This window comes from Schistocerca cancellata, chromosome 1 (assembly GCF_023864275.1).
Source record: "Schistocerca cancellata isolate TAMUIC-IGC-003103 chromosome 1, iqSchCanc2.1, whole genome shotgun sequence".
Lineage (NCBI taxonomy): Eukaryota > Metazoa > Arthropoda > Insecta > Orthoptera > Acrididae > Schistocerca > Schistocerca cancellata.
Window position 1 is genome coordinate 358151534 of NC_064626.1, and position 14775 is coordinate 358166308.

Here is a 14775-nt window from a genome sequence, read left to right on the forward strand (position 1 = left end):
TCCTTTGCTAGCTTGGTCCATTTTCTACGTCATCTGGTATTGCAATTGTTCTTCTTCCTCTCGTCTATTCCCTGCAATCTTTCCCTCGTTGACAGTTGTATGCGATTTCTTCGCAGTTTATTTCTTAGTTAGGATCTTACCCTCATTGTTATCATTTCCACTTGTTTTCCTTCCTCTTCTATTCTTACAGGTACTAAAACTAAACTCCGTCCGAAGGCCCAACGATACCGACCGGCACTGGTTGCGGATATGGAGGAGCATGTGGTCAGCACACCGCTCTCCTGGCCGTATGTCAGTTTACGGGACCGGAGGCGCTACTTCCCAATCAAGTAGCTGCTCCTCAGTTTTCCTAACGAGGGCTGAGCGCACCCCGCTTGCCAACAGCGCTCGGCAGACCGGATGGTCACCCATCCGAGTGCTGGCCCAGCCCGACAGCGCTTAACTTCGGTGATCTGACGGGAACCGGTGTAACCACAGCGCCAAGGCCGTTGGCTCTTACAAGTAGTGGGTGGACAATTTGAAGATACATAACGGAAAAAAATCGCGGCACCAAGAAGGAGTTGTGTGACGTAAACGAATGTTGGTAGGCGTATTTCTACGTCTGAAAGATGATGTCTGTTCAAATTTCTGGCCTGTCACATAAGAATGGCGCACTAGCGCCACTATGAGGATCCAAATCCGGTTTGTTTTAAATATACGCTCTAACACTCGTGAGCATTAGTTACCTTTGAGATTGGACGTGGTGAGTAGATGTTAGTCAAGAATGCCTTTAGGCCCCAAAGATGCCGTTATCCACGACTTACTGAGTTTGAACGAGGTCGTGTGATTGGGGTACCGAGAAGCTGAATGTTACTTCTGCGATATTGGAGGAAGACTTGGCAGGAACGTAGCCACTGTACATGATTACTGGCAGCGGTGCTCGAGAGAATGTACTGTCGCAAGACGACCGGGTTCCGAACGGCCACGTGGCACTGCCGAGAGGGAAGACTATCGTATTTGGAGTATGGACCTGGCGCATCGCACTGCACCTGCAGGAACAACGTGAGTAGCACTTGGCACCACAGTGACACAACGAACTGTTACAAATCGGCTTCTTCAGGGAGAGCTCCGAGCCAGTCGTCCTGTGTGCGTGCATTCCATTGATCCCAGACCACCGCCATTTGTGACTTCAGTGGTGTCAAGCAAGAGTTCATTGAAGGGCAAGGTGGAGGTCTGTTGTGTTTTGAAAGCTGGTTCTGCCTCAGTGCCAGTGATGGCCATGTGTCGGTTACGAGGAGGGCATTTGGGGACCTGCAACCAGCCTATCTGCGTGCTACACACACTGGGCCAACACCTGTGGTTTTGGTCTGAGGTCCATTTCGTACGGCAGCAGGAGCACTCTCCTGGTTATCCCACGCGTTTAGACTGCAAAACTGTACGTCAATCTTATGATTCGACCTGTTGTACTGCGATTCATGAACAGTATTCGTGGGAGTGTTTTCCAACTGGATAACGCTCGCCCAGACATCGCAGTTCTAACGCAACTACTCTGCAGAGTGTCGTCATGTTGCCTTGGCCTGATCGATAGACAGATCTGTGTCCAGTCGAGTACGTATGGGACATCATTGGGCGATAACTCCTGCGTCATCCACAAACAACATTAACAATCCCCTTATTAATCGACCGCTCATGGAACTCCATCCCATAAACTGACATCCCGATCTGTACAACACAATGCGTGCACGTTTGCATGCTTGCATTTAACATTCTGTAGGTTACACCGGTAATTAATATACCGGAATCTCACATTTGCAATGCCTTATCTCGCGCTTACCTGTGATCTTGCAGTGTTATTCACCTAAGTGTGTTACCTAGACAAATGAATTTCCGAAATTTTACTACTCTACATTAACTATTTTTTGGATCAAATGGCAAATGACTCTAAACACTATGGGACTTAACATCTGAGGTCATCAGTCCCCTAGACTTAGAACTACTTAAACCTAACTAACCTAAGGACATCACACACATCCATGCCCGAGGCAGGATTCGAACCTGGCCGCTTGGTTCCGAACTGATGCGTCTAGAACCGCTCGATCTAAACAGCCGGATTTGTGTGTGTGTGTGTGTGTGTGTATGTATGTGTGTGTGTGTGTGTGTGTGTGTGTGTGTGTGTGTGTTGTGGTTTTTCTCCGTTAGTTTATTCATAATATGAACGTAGAATTGACACTGCGCATGCGCTTCTCCTGTATGTTCTGTCCCCAATAGTTCGCTGTGTCATTGGTGATTACGTTCCAGTGAGTGAGGGGTGCTGACGTGTGCGGCACAAGTTGTACGCAACACCAAATGTTGCTCATGATAAAATATCTAATCTTCACTGTCGGGTGTTACGCGAAGCACTGTTCGCGGAAAACCTATGCCCGATCATTTTAGCTGGTGTTTGAGGCCGTTTTAGTGTTTAGTGCTTTGGTAGAACCTCCAGCGAAGTCTGCAGAGTAAACTGTTGGAAACAGGCTTAGTAGCGAATTAAAACCGTAACTAACCGAAAAGAGTTCGAACTCCAGAAAACATTGCTCGAGTGAAGAAATTCCGGGAACAAAGTCCGGAGAAATTTCAATGCTGTTTGTCCGTGCAAATGGGAATTAAGAGATGGTTCGTGTCGAAACTTTATCAAAAAGCCTGCCTGTGCAGTGCAGCTCGACTCGAGCTAAATTGGTTCGAAATCCTTCCCGACAAACCGTTCAGTCAACCCTGTCGGAAATCCAACCAGCAATACCACACGATATTTACGTTTTCACATTATCAAAAAGGACCTGCACGTGCTTCCTCGCCAATTTACTCACGTGCATGAGTTGAAGAACCCACGCCAATTTATGCGCGTGACCTCTGCCCGGTGGTTTCTGAATTAAGTGGAATCAGGAGTTTTGAATCGTCAGGTTTTCATTTCTTCAGATGAAGCTTGGTTCAACCTGTCAGGGTACGCGAACTCATATAACATGTGCCATCAGGCATCAGAAAATCCCCATTAGTACCATGAAGAACCGTTACATTACCTTAATGTTTGGTTTTGGCACGCCATGTCTGGTGTCCGCATTGTAACACGATTATTTCACTATATTGTTAGTGCTAACTGTTATGCCCACAAACCGTTTACTCTAGAAGTGTATTAGCTCACAGAATATGAACGACTGTATGTGTATTTTCAGCAAGACAGGTTAGCAGCACACATAGCCTTAAGAACCTTGACACGAGTGCATGGGGTGTTCGGTGAGGAGAGGACAATCAGCAGAGGCAGTACAGTCTCCTTACCTATGGGCCAAACTGAGGTTCATCTGCACTCAAATAATCCTCACAGATTGGAAGAGCTACACGAAAACAATGAAAATGTTGCTTTTGCTATTCCTCAGACAGTGCAGCTACGTGTGCCGCACAGTTCGATTAATCGAGCACAGCGCTGCATCGACGTCAGCGGCGGCCATTTCCATCATCTTCTCTGATACATAAAATGAATTCGCAGTTGCGAATAAGGACAACCATCAGCTGCAGAAAGAAATGACGACACTGAAAACTTGTGCCGTATGGGGACTCGAACCCGGATTTCCCGTTTATCACGAGCTGTTGCCTTACCATTTGGCTATCCGTGCACGAATCACGGCTATCCATGTTTGCATGTCCAAAGGAACTTTGCATCGTAATCAGAATAACACAGCCACTGCAATATGGTATCTTCTCTGAGGTTCATCGACGAAGTTCAATCCCGTCTCAGTCTTACTGTACGTATTTTCCGGTTGTTTTTATTCTGCTCACGCTGCACTTCTTAATTCGTGATTATGCCATTCCATTTCAGTTTTAGCATTTTTCTCAGCAGCCGCGTTTCAAAACTATCTTACACTTTCATTTTTTCCACAGTCATTTACCAATTCTATTGTAGAATTTTTCTATTTCTTATTAATTTTTCTTGAGTCGCTGCTGTACAATACTACAACAAGTTGAAACACATGGGAAATTTCTTGCCTAACTAAATCAGTATAATATTCTGTTTGCTGTCAATAAATTTTTCACCTCCATAGTAAGAAAGCAATAATGCCTGCAGCGGGATTCGAAATCGGGGCGCTGTCTCCAGCGACAGACACCTCTACTGGTGACAGCAGGCAGTACAACCGTGGTGTACACTTGATGTCCGTGTAAGAATTATATTTTTTCTGTTTGATTCCGCATATTGATAGAAATAAGTGAAGGCTGCCTCGTCGCTAATGTTGACGAAACATTGAAAGTCAATCATATACTTATCAATGAGCTTTGGAGACAATGCCGGAATTCTGAATTTCTCTTCTTATTAATGTCGTCATGGAAAATGGTATTTTATTGCAATTCTGCGATGAATAATAGGAAAACATATCGGTGTCGTGTGGATGATGGTGTCGAATGCTTGTGCAGCGTAGTCATTCTTATGAGTTGTACGGTATGACATGAAAGCTAGGATGCTACCCCAGCTACATCTATACTATTAAGTCACCTTACGGTGTATGGCGGAGGGTATTTCTCTCACCGCTATCATTCTTCACCCTTTTGCTGTTCTGTTTACGAATTTCACCATGGAAGAGCGACTGTTTCTAAACCTCCGAACGAGCTTCAATTTGTGTGGTTTTCCGGTCGTGATCATTTCATGACACTTACGTCGGAGAAATAAGTACAGGGCTTTTCAGGAAAGGGGTCACATACTCTTGCAGGAGGTAGACCTAGTATTGGTCAAAACTAGAAGAAAAGCTTCTTATAACGCTTTGTTCGGAAAGGTATACCTGTTGAGATATCGGCCAAACTGTCGTCTCATATCCATCTGTCTGTTACGTATAAGTAGACAATATAGGAATACATACAAACTTGCAAACTCCGCAAGCACCGTACGGTGTCTGGCGGAGGGTACTCTGTAACATCACGAGTCATTCCCTTTCGTGTTCCACTCGCAGACACAGCGAGGGGAAAAACGACTATCTATATGCTTGCGTAAGAGTCCTAGCTTCTCTTGTCTTATCTCCGTACTCCCTCCGCGAAATGTATATTGGCAGAGGTAGGATCGTTCTGCAGTCAGCTTCTAATGCCGGTTCTCTAAATTGTCTCAATAAGATTCCTCGAGAAGAACGTCGGCTTTCACCCCCGCCGTCTCCCCCCTCCTAATCCCGAGATTCCATTTGAGTTTCCAAAGCATATCCGTAATACTTGCGCTTTGTTCGAACCTACCGGTAACAAATCTAGCTGCCCGCCTCTAAATTGCTTCAATATCTTCCTTTAACCCTACCTGTTACGGATGCCAAACACTAGAGCAGCAGTCCTACGCCGGCCGCTGTGGCTGAGCGGTTCTAGGCGCTTCAGTCCGGAACCACGTGGCTGCTACCGTCGCAAGTTCGAATCCTGCCTCGGGCATGGATGTGTGTGATGTCCTTAGGTTAGTTAGGTTTAAGTAGTTCTAAGTCTAGGGGACTGATGACCTCAGATGTTAAGTCCCATAGTGCTTAGAGCCATTTGATCCATTTAAAGAAATCCTACATGTGATCTCCTTCACAGATGAACCATACTTATCCAAGGTTCTCCCTATAAACCGAAATCGACCATTCACCTTCCCTACTAAAGTCCTCACTTGCTAGTTCTATTGCATCCCGCTTTACAACGATAAGCCCACATTTTTAAAGTACGTGACTGTGCCAGGCAGGGCATTACTGACGCTGTAACAACATTATGGGTTTGTGTCGTATATGGTTTCCATGAAACGTGATACATCCTTCAACCAGTTTTCGCACTGCATCACACTCTCTAGCAAACACACCTGTCTGCATCCAGATTGCTATACACGCATCGGTCACATAGCCCTGTAGCGTCTGACGTTGTCGAAGGGTTGGGCGAACTACAATGCCTTTAAATGTCCCCATACCAGCCGGAAATCTAACGGATTCAGCTGTCGTTTACCTTTCGCGGGCAAGTGCTCTACCAACTGAGCTACCCAAGCACGATGCACGACCAGTCCTCACAGCTTTACTTCCGCCATTACCTCGTCTCCTACTTTCCAAACTTCACAGAAGTCTCCTACGAAACTTGCATAACTAGCACTCCTGTAAGAAAGGATATTGCGGAGACATGGCTATGCCATAGCCTGGGAGACGTTTCGAGAGTGAAATTTTCACTCTGCAGTAAAGCTGTGAAGCTTTGAGGAGGGGTCGTGAGTCGTGCTAGGGGAGCTCAGTTGGTGGAGCACTTGCCCGCGAAAGGCAAAGGGCCCGATTTCGAGTCTCGGTCCGACACACAGTTTTAATCTGCCAGAAGTTTCATATCAGCACACAATCCACTGCAGAGTCAAAAATTTTTTCTGGATTATTACTGTTATGATTATTTGATAACAGTGTTATTCACAATGCGGGTTTGGTCAACTGCGAGCATCGACATGACTAAATGCTTGATCACAAGCCACGTTTCCGAAATAGCGTACAGCGTGAATGTGATGGCGGCTGTGATGGAAAAGGGGGTAGGGAGTAGCTTGGCTGTAGAAGGACGAGCGGTCACGTCAGGGGCGCTCGGCCGTCTGGGAGCCGCCCCTGCTACCACTTTCGGAACGAAACGGCCTGATTTCAGGCAACCTTGTGCTTCAACACGCGCATCGGAATAACTGGCTTTCAGGAGGAAACAAATACACTCCTGAGGGCTTCCAAACAAATTCCTCCCGCTCCCCCCCCCCTTCACCTACACACACAGGTACCACAATTGAGAAAACTACAGTGAGAATTTAGGCATATAGGCCTAATGATAAAATAATAAGTTGTGAAGCGAGCGAGTAGCGCAAGGTCTATCTCAGTCTCCCTTATGAATTCCCATGACACGTAGCAACCGAAGGTTAGATAATGACTGGACAGAAATCTATGTCCTGAGACGGATAGTTTGCTGTGACAACAGATATGTAAAAGAAAGTACAGCACACTCTTGCAGTAGCAATCATACATAAGAGGGTTGGAACTTAAAGTGGCTACTATTTATTTACAGCTCGTACAAAATAGATACATGTTTCAAAGTTTTACTGACCTTCAAAGTAGTCACCAGCATTGTGTATAACCCGTTGCCAGCGATGTGGAAGTCGTAGTATACTCTTAGCAGTGCCAATTGTGTTGACAGTTAGAGCAGCGCGGTCTGTTGCCCGACGAATTTGTAGCAGTTCTGAAGCGAATGCCGTGAAGTGTTTCCTTCAGTTTAGAAATCGAGTTAAACTCATGAGAGCTTAATTCAGTGGAGTGCAGTAGGTGGTATAGCACTTAGCAGCCCCATCAGTCAAACAAATCAGTAACAGCTTGCACTGTACGTGCTTGAGCATTATCCTGCAAAATGATGGTCAGGTCCTGCAGAAAGTGTCATCACTTCTGTCTCTAAGCTGGTCGTAGGTTGTGTTCCAAAAATAAACAGCATAGAGACAGAAGTGATGATATTTTCTCACTTTTTGCAGGACCTGACTACCATTTTGCAGGGCAATGGACAAGCACATACAGTGCAATCTGTTACTGATTTGTTTGACTGATGGGGCTGCTAAGTGCTGTACCACCTACTGCACACCCCTGACTTAAGCCCTCGTAAGTTAAACTCGATTTCTAAACTGAAGGAAAGACTTCACGGTATTCGAATCAGAACTGCTACGAATTCGTCGGGCAATAGACCGCGCCGCTCTAACTGTCAACACAACTGGCACTGCTAAGAGTGTCCTACGACTTCAACATCGTTGGCAACGGGTTATACACAATTCTGGTGACTACTTTGAAGGTCAGTAAAACTTTGAAACACGTATCTGTTTTGTACGAGCTGTAAGTAAACAGTTGCCACTATTAAAGTTCCAACCCTCGTATATTGTGCTACCCAGCCACAGAACTCGTGGAGGCAAAGTAACAACCAGTAAAGCCCTCTGACAAAGGGAAAGTCCGCTAATAAAATTTAGTTAATACTTTTGGTAACAGATTTAGGTTAGGCTTTAGATTACGAGTCGATTGATGCAAGTCACTGTCGGATCGGCCCAGTAGTTTTCGAGTTCTTTAACTACCGATGAAATCGTATCAAATGAATTTTCCTCGGCAATTAGCGGCCTCCGTTAAACACCCGGCTCGTTAAGAGATTATAATTTCTAATGCCTAGATTAAATAATGTAGAATTGGTACAATATGGCGCATTACTAGAAGGCGAAAGTAGGTGTTAGTTTGACCCTCAGTTCTTCTTCGCCAGCGGTAGAAGAACACCTATCCCGCCCGCCTTTTCTGCCTAAGATCCGCTATTCCAGGTGTAACGAATGCTCGAGAGGTGCACCTGTTAAGTTGGTAACGGTGCTCTTCTTCCTGTCGGCGGAGGTAGGCAGTGTCGTTGAGAATTGGCCCACAAAACTGGTGGCGGACGCTCTCGACGCCGCAGTGCAACCATTGTTTCGCAGGTGTAAGTTCGTAACCATCGTTCGCGAGGGAGTCGCCGCCATTATGCACAGTTGCGCATGCTGGTTACATCGGTAGCGGCCATTGATCGCGTGACACAATACAGTACTGTCAGTAATCAGTTTTCGCGAGCTAATCTGTAGTAATTCCGACGCGACGCGAGAACGAGTACGCCAAACGTTTGGTGCGGAAATCTTACCTTGCTCCCGTAAAAGTAATCTCAACAGCCCCTGCCTGGGCTAGTCTCGTCAATTCTTATGACCTTTAGTACAGGGTTATTGTAAATGATAGAACCATTTGCAAAAATTGTTGTCTTCAAGTAAAAATCGAAAATAAGCAAGCTTTATACCATTGAAATCAGGTAGTTTCAAAGTTTTTGGCGAGCGGTGGCTGGAGGGCGCTGATGGTTTCAGAAGCGGCCGGTAGAGTTCGCGCGGCAATAGGGCAGTCATTGCGTCTCACTGTCAATTGTGAGTGTGGAGCACAAGGTTTTCTGCGTTCTTGAGTTCGCGAAAAGTGAGTCGCAAATTGCAGTACAGTGGGCATTTTGTGCAAAATTCGCTATTCAACCACCAACTCGCAAAAGCATTAGCCGTCGGTTTACGCAATTTAAACAGACTGAGAGCGCGTGAAAAGTATAAAGCACAGGCCGACCGCGTGTGTCAGAGGATGATGTCCGACGGATTCAAGAAAGTTTTGTGCGCAGCCCTGGTAAGTCTACCAATGGAGCCAGTCGAGAACTTTGAATACCCCAATCAACGGTATGGACAGTTCTGAGACGGTGTTTGCTGTACAAGCCCTACCGATTACAACTTGTGCAGGCTCTCAACCCCATTGACTAAGTGAAGGATCTCACCTTTTGTGGTTATGTGCTAGCAAAGATGGAGGATGACGCGTTTCTAAAGCTTGTAATTTTTAGCGATGAAGTGACGTTCCACCTTAGTGGAAAAGTCAACAGACACAACGTTCGCATATGGGATTTGGAAAATCCACAATCACTATTGCAACACGAAGGAGACTCACCGAAGATCAACGTGTTGTGTGCCGTATCCCGTACAAAGATTTATGGACCTTTTTCCTTTTCGGAAAGAACTGTAACAGGAATCATGTACCTGGACATGTTGGAACAATGGCTGTTCCCTCAAGTTATGGAAGGTTCCCAGGACTTCATTTTCCAACAGGATGGAGCTCCGCCCTATTAACACCGTGACGTAAAAGGCTTTTTGAATGACTCCCTTCCTCAGCGCTGGGCTGGTCGCAGAGGACTTGAGGACGTGAATCGTCACTTCTGGCCACCGAGGTCTCCTGATCACACACCCTGCCACTATTTCTTATGGGGTTATATGAAGAAAGCTGTTTACGTCGCACATCTATCAACTACTCTGAACGATCTGCGGAACCGGATTACTGCTGCCGTGTACTCAGTAACAGCAGATATCCTTTCGTTTGTGTGGGACAAGTTTGGCTACCGCGTCGATGTTTACCGTGCAGCCAACGGTGGCCATATTGAAGATTTATGTAATTTATCACATTTCTAATTACTAAATAAATACTAAAAACTAGTTAATTAAAAATTATTAAATTTACGAGGTGCATTCAAGTTCTAAGGTTGGTCGGTTGGTTTTGGGGAAGGAGACCAGACAGCGTGGTCATCGGTCTCATCGGATTAGGGAAGGATGGGGAAGGAAGTCGGCTGTGCCCTTTCAGAGGAACCATCCCGGCATTTGCCTGGAGTGATTTAGGGAAATCACGGAAAACCTAAATCAGGATGGCCGGACGCGGGACTGAACCGTCGTCCTTCCGAATGCGAGTCCAGTGTCTAATCACTGCGCCACCTCGCTCGGTCAAGTTCTAAGGCCTCCGATTTTTTTTTTCTAATTAACTACTCACCCGAAATCGATGAAACTGGCGTTACTTCTCGACGTAATCGCCCTGCAGACGTACACATTTTTCAAAACGCTGACGCCATGATTCCATGGCAGCGGCGAAGGCTTCTTTAGGAGTCTGTTTTGACCACTGGAAAATCGCTGAGGCAATAGCAGCACGGCTGGTGAATGTGCGGCCACGGAGAGTGTCTTTCATTGTTGGAAAAAGCCAAAAGTCACAAGGAGCCAGGTCAGGTGAGTAGGGAGCATGAGGAATCACTTCAAAGTTGTTATCACGAAGAAACTGTTGCGTAACGTTAGCTCGATGTGCGGATGCGTCTTCTTGGTGAAACAGCGCACGCGCAGCCCTTCCCGGAAGTTTTTGTCGCAGTGCAGGAAGGAATTTGTTCTTCAAAATATTTTCGTAGGATGCACATGTTACCGTAGTGCCCTTTGGAACGCAATGGGTAAGGATTACGCCCTCGCTGTCCCAGAACATAGACACCATCATTTTTTCAGCACTGGCGGTTGCCCGAAATTTTTTTGGTGGCGGTGAACCTGTGTGCTTCCATTGAGCTGACTGGCGCTTTGTTTCTGGATTGAAAAATGGCATCCACGTCTCATCCATTGTCACAACCGATGAAAAGAAAGTCTCATTCATGCTGTCATTGCACGTCAACATTCCTTGACAACATGCCACACGGGCAGCCATGTGGTCGTCCGTCAGCATTTGTGGCACCCATCTGGATGACATTTTCAGGTCGTCATGCAGGACTGTGTGCACAGAACCCACAGAAATGCCAACTCTGGAGGCGATCTGTTCAACAGTTCAACAGTCATTCGGCGATCCCCCAAAACAATTCTCTCCAATTTCTCGATCATGTCGTCAGACCAGCTTGTGCGAGCCCAAGGTGGTTTCCGTTTGTTGTCACACGATGTTCTGCCTTCATTAAACTGTCGCACCCACGAACGCACTTTCGACACATCCATAACTCCATCACCACATGTCTCCTTCAACTGTCGATGAATTTCAATTGGTTTCACACCACGCAAATTCAGAAAACGAATGATTGCACGCTGTTCAAGTAAGGAAAACGTCGCCATTTTAAGTATTTAAAACAGTTCTCATTCTCGCCGCTGGCAGTAAAATTCCATCTGCTGTACGGTGCTGTTATCTCTGGGACGTATTGACAATGAACGCGGCCTCATTTTAAAACAATGCGCATGTTTCTATCTCTTTCCAGTCCGGAGAAAAAAAATCGGAGGCCTTAGAACTCGAATGCACCTCGTATTACATTAATATCAAACATTATGAAAAGAACTTTGAAACTTCCTCTTTTAATCGGTATAAAGCTTGTACATTTCGGATTTGTATTTCAATAAATACGCAGTTTTGAAAATGGGTCCATCATTTAGAATACCCCTGTATTTCAACTATCTCTCGGTGTACTCTCTTTTAATTCAGCTGTTGGCCCATTCAGTATTATGTCCGTAATTAATACGATTTGATTATTATTATGTCGCGATGTGCAGTAAGATGTGTCATGCTAGTTTGTTAACTTTCTTGGCGAGCAGTAACCATTATTTACGTGTGACGGGCTATCTCCCATTTAATGTGTTGCCTTGAGACAATAAATGCAACACCGTATCAGATCTGTCTGTTTTCTTGGTCTGTGGTTTCCCCCTGTTGTGTCTTTCTTTATCGATTAATCACTGAAACCCAGCTAGATGTGATCGACCCTGGTGATAGCCCCTGTCGGGACAGCAGAAGAATCACATGTGAGATTTAATATCGCCCGTTCTTAGGGGAACAAGAAAAACAGACAGCCAAATGAATTATTCAGTCATACTTCAATCGTAAACCCCCTCCACCAACCACAATGCGTCTGTTGAGTGGAAGAACAGTAGTGATTTACCAATTATTATTCAAGCAATACAAGCAGAAAGTACAGTATTCACATGTCATATCACACACTAGTCGGATCTTGTTCCACTGCCGCAGGATAGTTGATCGTATCGTTCAACATACGCGTTTGTTCCTGAAACTCGGAAATGGCACTTCTTAGGATTATTTCTGCAGTGCCATGCTCATCTCCTTGGAGCTCGTAAGGCGAATTGGTTTGCAGAATACGAATGTAAATGTGGAGTTCGAGTAACTTTCGCGTGATGTTCCATGTAAAATAAAGGACTTTTCAGCCAAATTCCAGGTGAGCTGTTGGTGTTTTAGAGAGAGTCCCAGCTGGGAATATTTGGGAGGGGATTTCAGTTCCAGCAGTTGCCGCACAATTGTGGGTTGGTTAGATCCAGGGAATAAGGACTTTTTTATCTTTGTTTCTCCACCATACATCCCAGATTAAAATGAGAGCTGAGTGTAGGTGAAAGCATATTTGTTTATGAGTTCATGGAGTAAAAAGCGATGACATTCTCGACATTTACCGTGTAGTGGAGTAACAGCTGGAAACCCTGTCCATAACCATGCACTCACTTTCCCTAAATTTTGAAAACAAAAATGTTGTGGACTGACAAGACAGCCAGTCCACAGTGACGGGTAACCGAAAGGCACGCGTACACACACGCCGGCTGGCGTGAGGTCTGGAACAGGATACGTAATGAATGCTATAAAGAAAAGTACGTAGCTGCGTTAATACTTAACTTTACTTCATCCTTGTGGTACATCGCTCTTGATGATACAAGTGAAATTCTCAGATATGGTTAATGGCGCCTTGCTAGGTCGTAGCCATGGACTTAGCTGAAGGCTATTCTAACTGTCTCTCGGCAAATGAGAGAAAGGCTTCGTCAGTGTAGTCGCTAGCAAAGTCGTCGCACAACTGGGGCGAGTGCTAGTCCGTCTTTCTAGACCTGCCGTGTGGTGGCGCTCGGTCTGCAATTACTGACAGTGGCGACACGCGGGTCCGACATGTACTAATGGACCGCGGCCGATTTAAAGCTACCACCTAGCAAGTGTGGTGTCTGGCGGTGACACCACAAAAAACGCATTGTATTCACTTCTGTACAACAATTGATTTAACACATCAACAGGAATCGGTAAATACATATGAATGCTCCAAATTTTTGAATGTACATATTGATGAAAACTTGAACTGGAAGAAGCATATTACTGAGCTTCTCAAACAATTAGGTTCAGCTACATTACCCTTGCGTATAATTGCTGTTCTTGGAAACAAACCAATTAACCTCCTAACATATTTTGCATATTTCCACTCAGTTATATCTTATGGAATACTTTTACGGCCTAACTCGACGCTTACAAAGAAAATACTGATTGCACAAAAGCGAGCTGTAAGAACAATATGTGGTGTTCACCCGCGATCGTCAAGGAGCTAGGCGTTCTAACTGCACAGTCATAATACAAATATTCGCTAATAAAATTCTTCATAAACGGTGCTTCACATTATGAGAAGAAAAGTGATACCCCCACCTACAATACTAGAGGAAATAATGACCTTTATTACCTATTATTAAAGCTGTCAGTGGCTGAGAAAGGAGTTAAATATACAGCAACCAAACATTTTTATAATTTGCCCAAAATGAAAAGTCTGCAAGTAACAAAGCAGGTTTTAAATGTAACCTAAAATCATTTCTTCTCGACAACTCTTTATGTTCCATCGACGAATGTCTGCTTAGAAACTGGTAGCCATAATTTTTTTAAAGTTTAGTTGCATGATACAACTAAAATAATGTGTTCATTAATCACTTATCATCTATGCATATCCTGTAAACTCATTCGTTTCACATCATTTCGATAAAAGAATCGTTCAAATGAGTTATGGAATATGTAACTAACTAACTAAGTAACCCATTTCATTTTCGAAGGTGCTATGTACCATTGACATAGCCATTTGTTTTTCTAAATATCACACGGCGCTCCATTTATCTGCTTTTCGTTCGAAAATAATTTATTTGTGTTTTCACAGTCAGTCTGTTTTGTAAACACTTTGTTCAGAATGGAAAAGTTGTGGTGGAACTTCTGCAATCGAAAGCGACGCAGGAAAAAATACGGACGGATGAGAAACGATGATTAGAGGTGCAACGTCCCGTTGACGACTAGGTCATCAGAGGCGGAACGGAAGCTCGGATTAGCGAAGCAAGTGAGAGAATATCGGCCGTGTCCTTTTTTTTTTAAGGAACCGTCCCTGCTTTTGCCTTGTGCAGTTTAGGGTAACCATGGAAAACCCTGAACCCCTGTCCTCCCGAATAACCATCTAGTGTTTTACCCAACGTGCCAGCTCGCCCAGCATTGATGGGTGAGGGCTAGGTGTGCTGCGGCGGTCGAAAAACCGCTAACAGCACGTACAAGCTGACAGGCGCGTCACGGCGAGATGTTTTCCGAGCCACAGATTTCACTTTGGAGGGGTGATAACTCCAGCGGATACCAAATATCTTTCCTACTGCGGTCAGTCGTACAAAGTTGACAATCAAACACCTTCGCATTATGAGTAAGCCATTAAACCATGAGAACAATTATT

The 14775-nt window shown here is 45.0% G+C and overlaps 1 pseudogene; it reads right to left on the reverse strand.

Moving 5' to 3' along the window:
* Positions 1-375: 375 nt before the first annotated feature.
* Positions 376-493, reverse strand: LOC126099139 (5S ribosomal RNA; annotated as a pseudogene).
* Between the last annotated feature and the right edge of the window lie 14282 nt (positions 494-14775).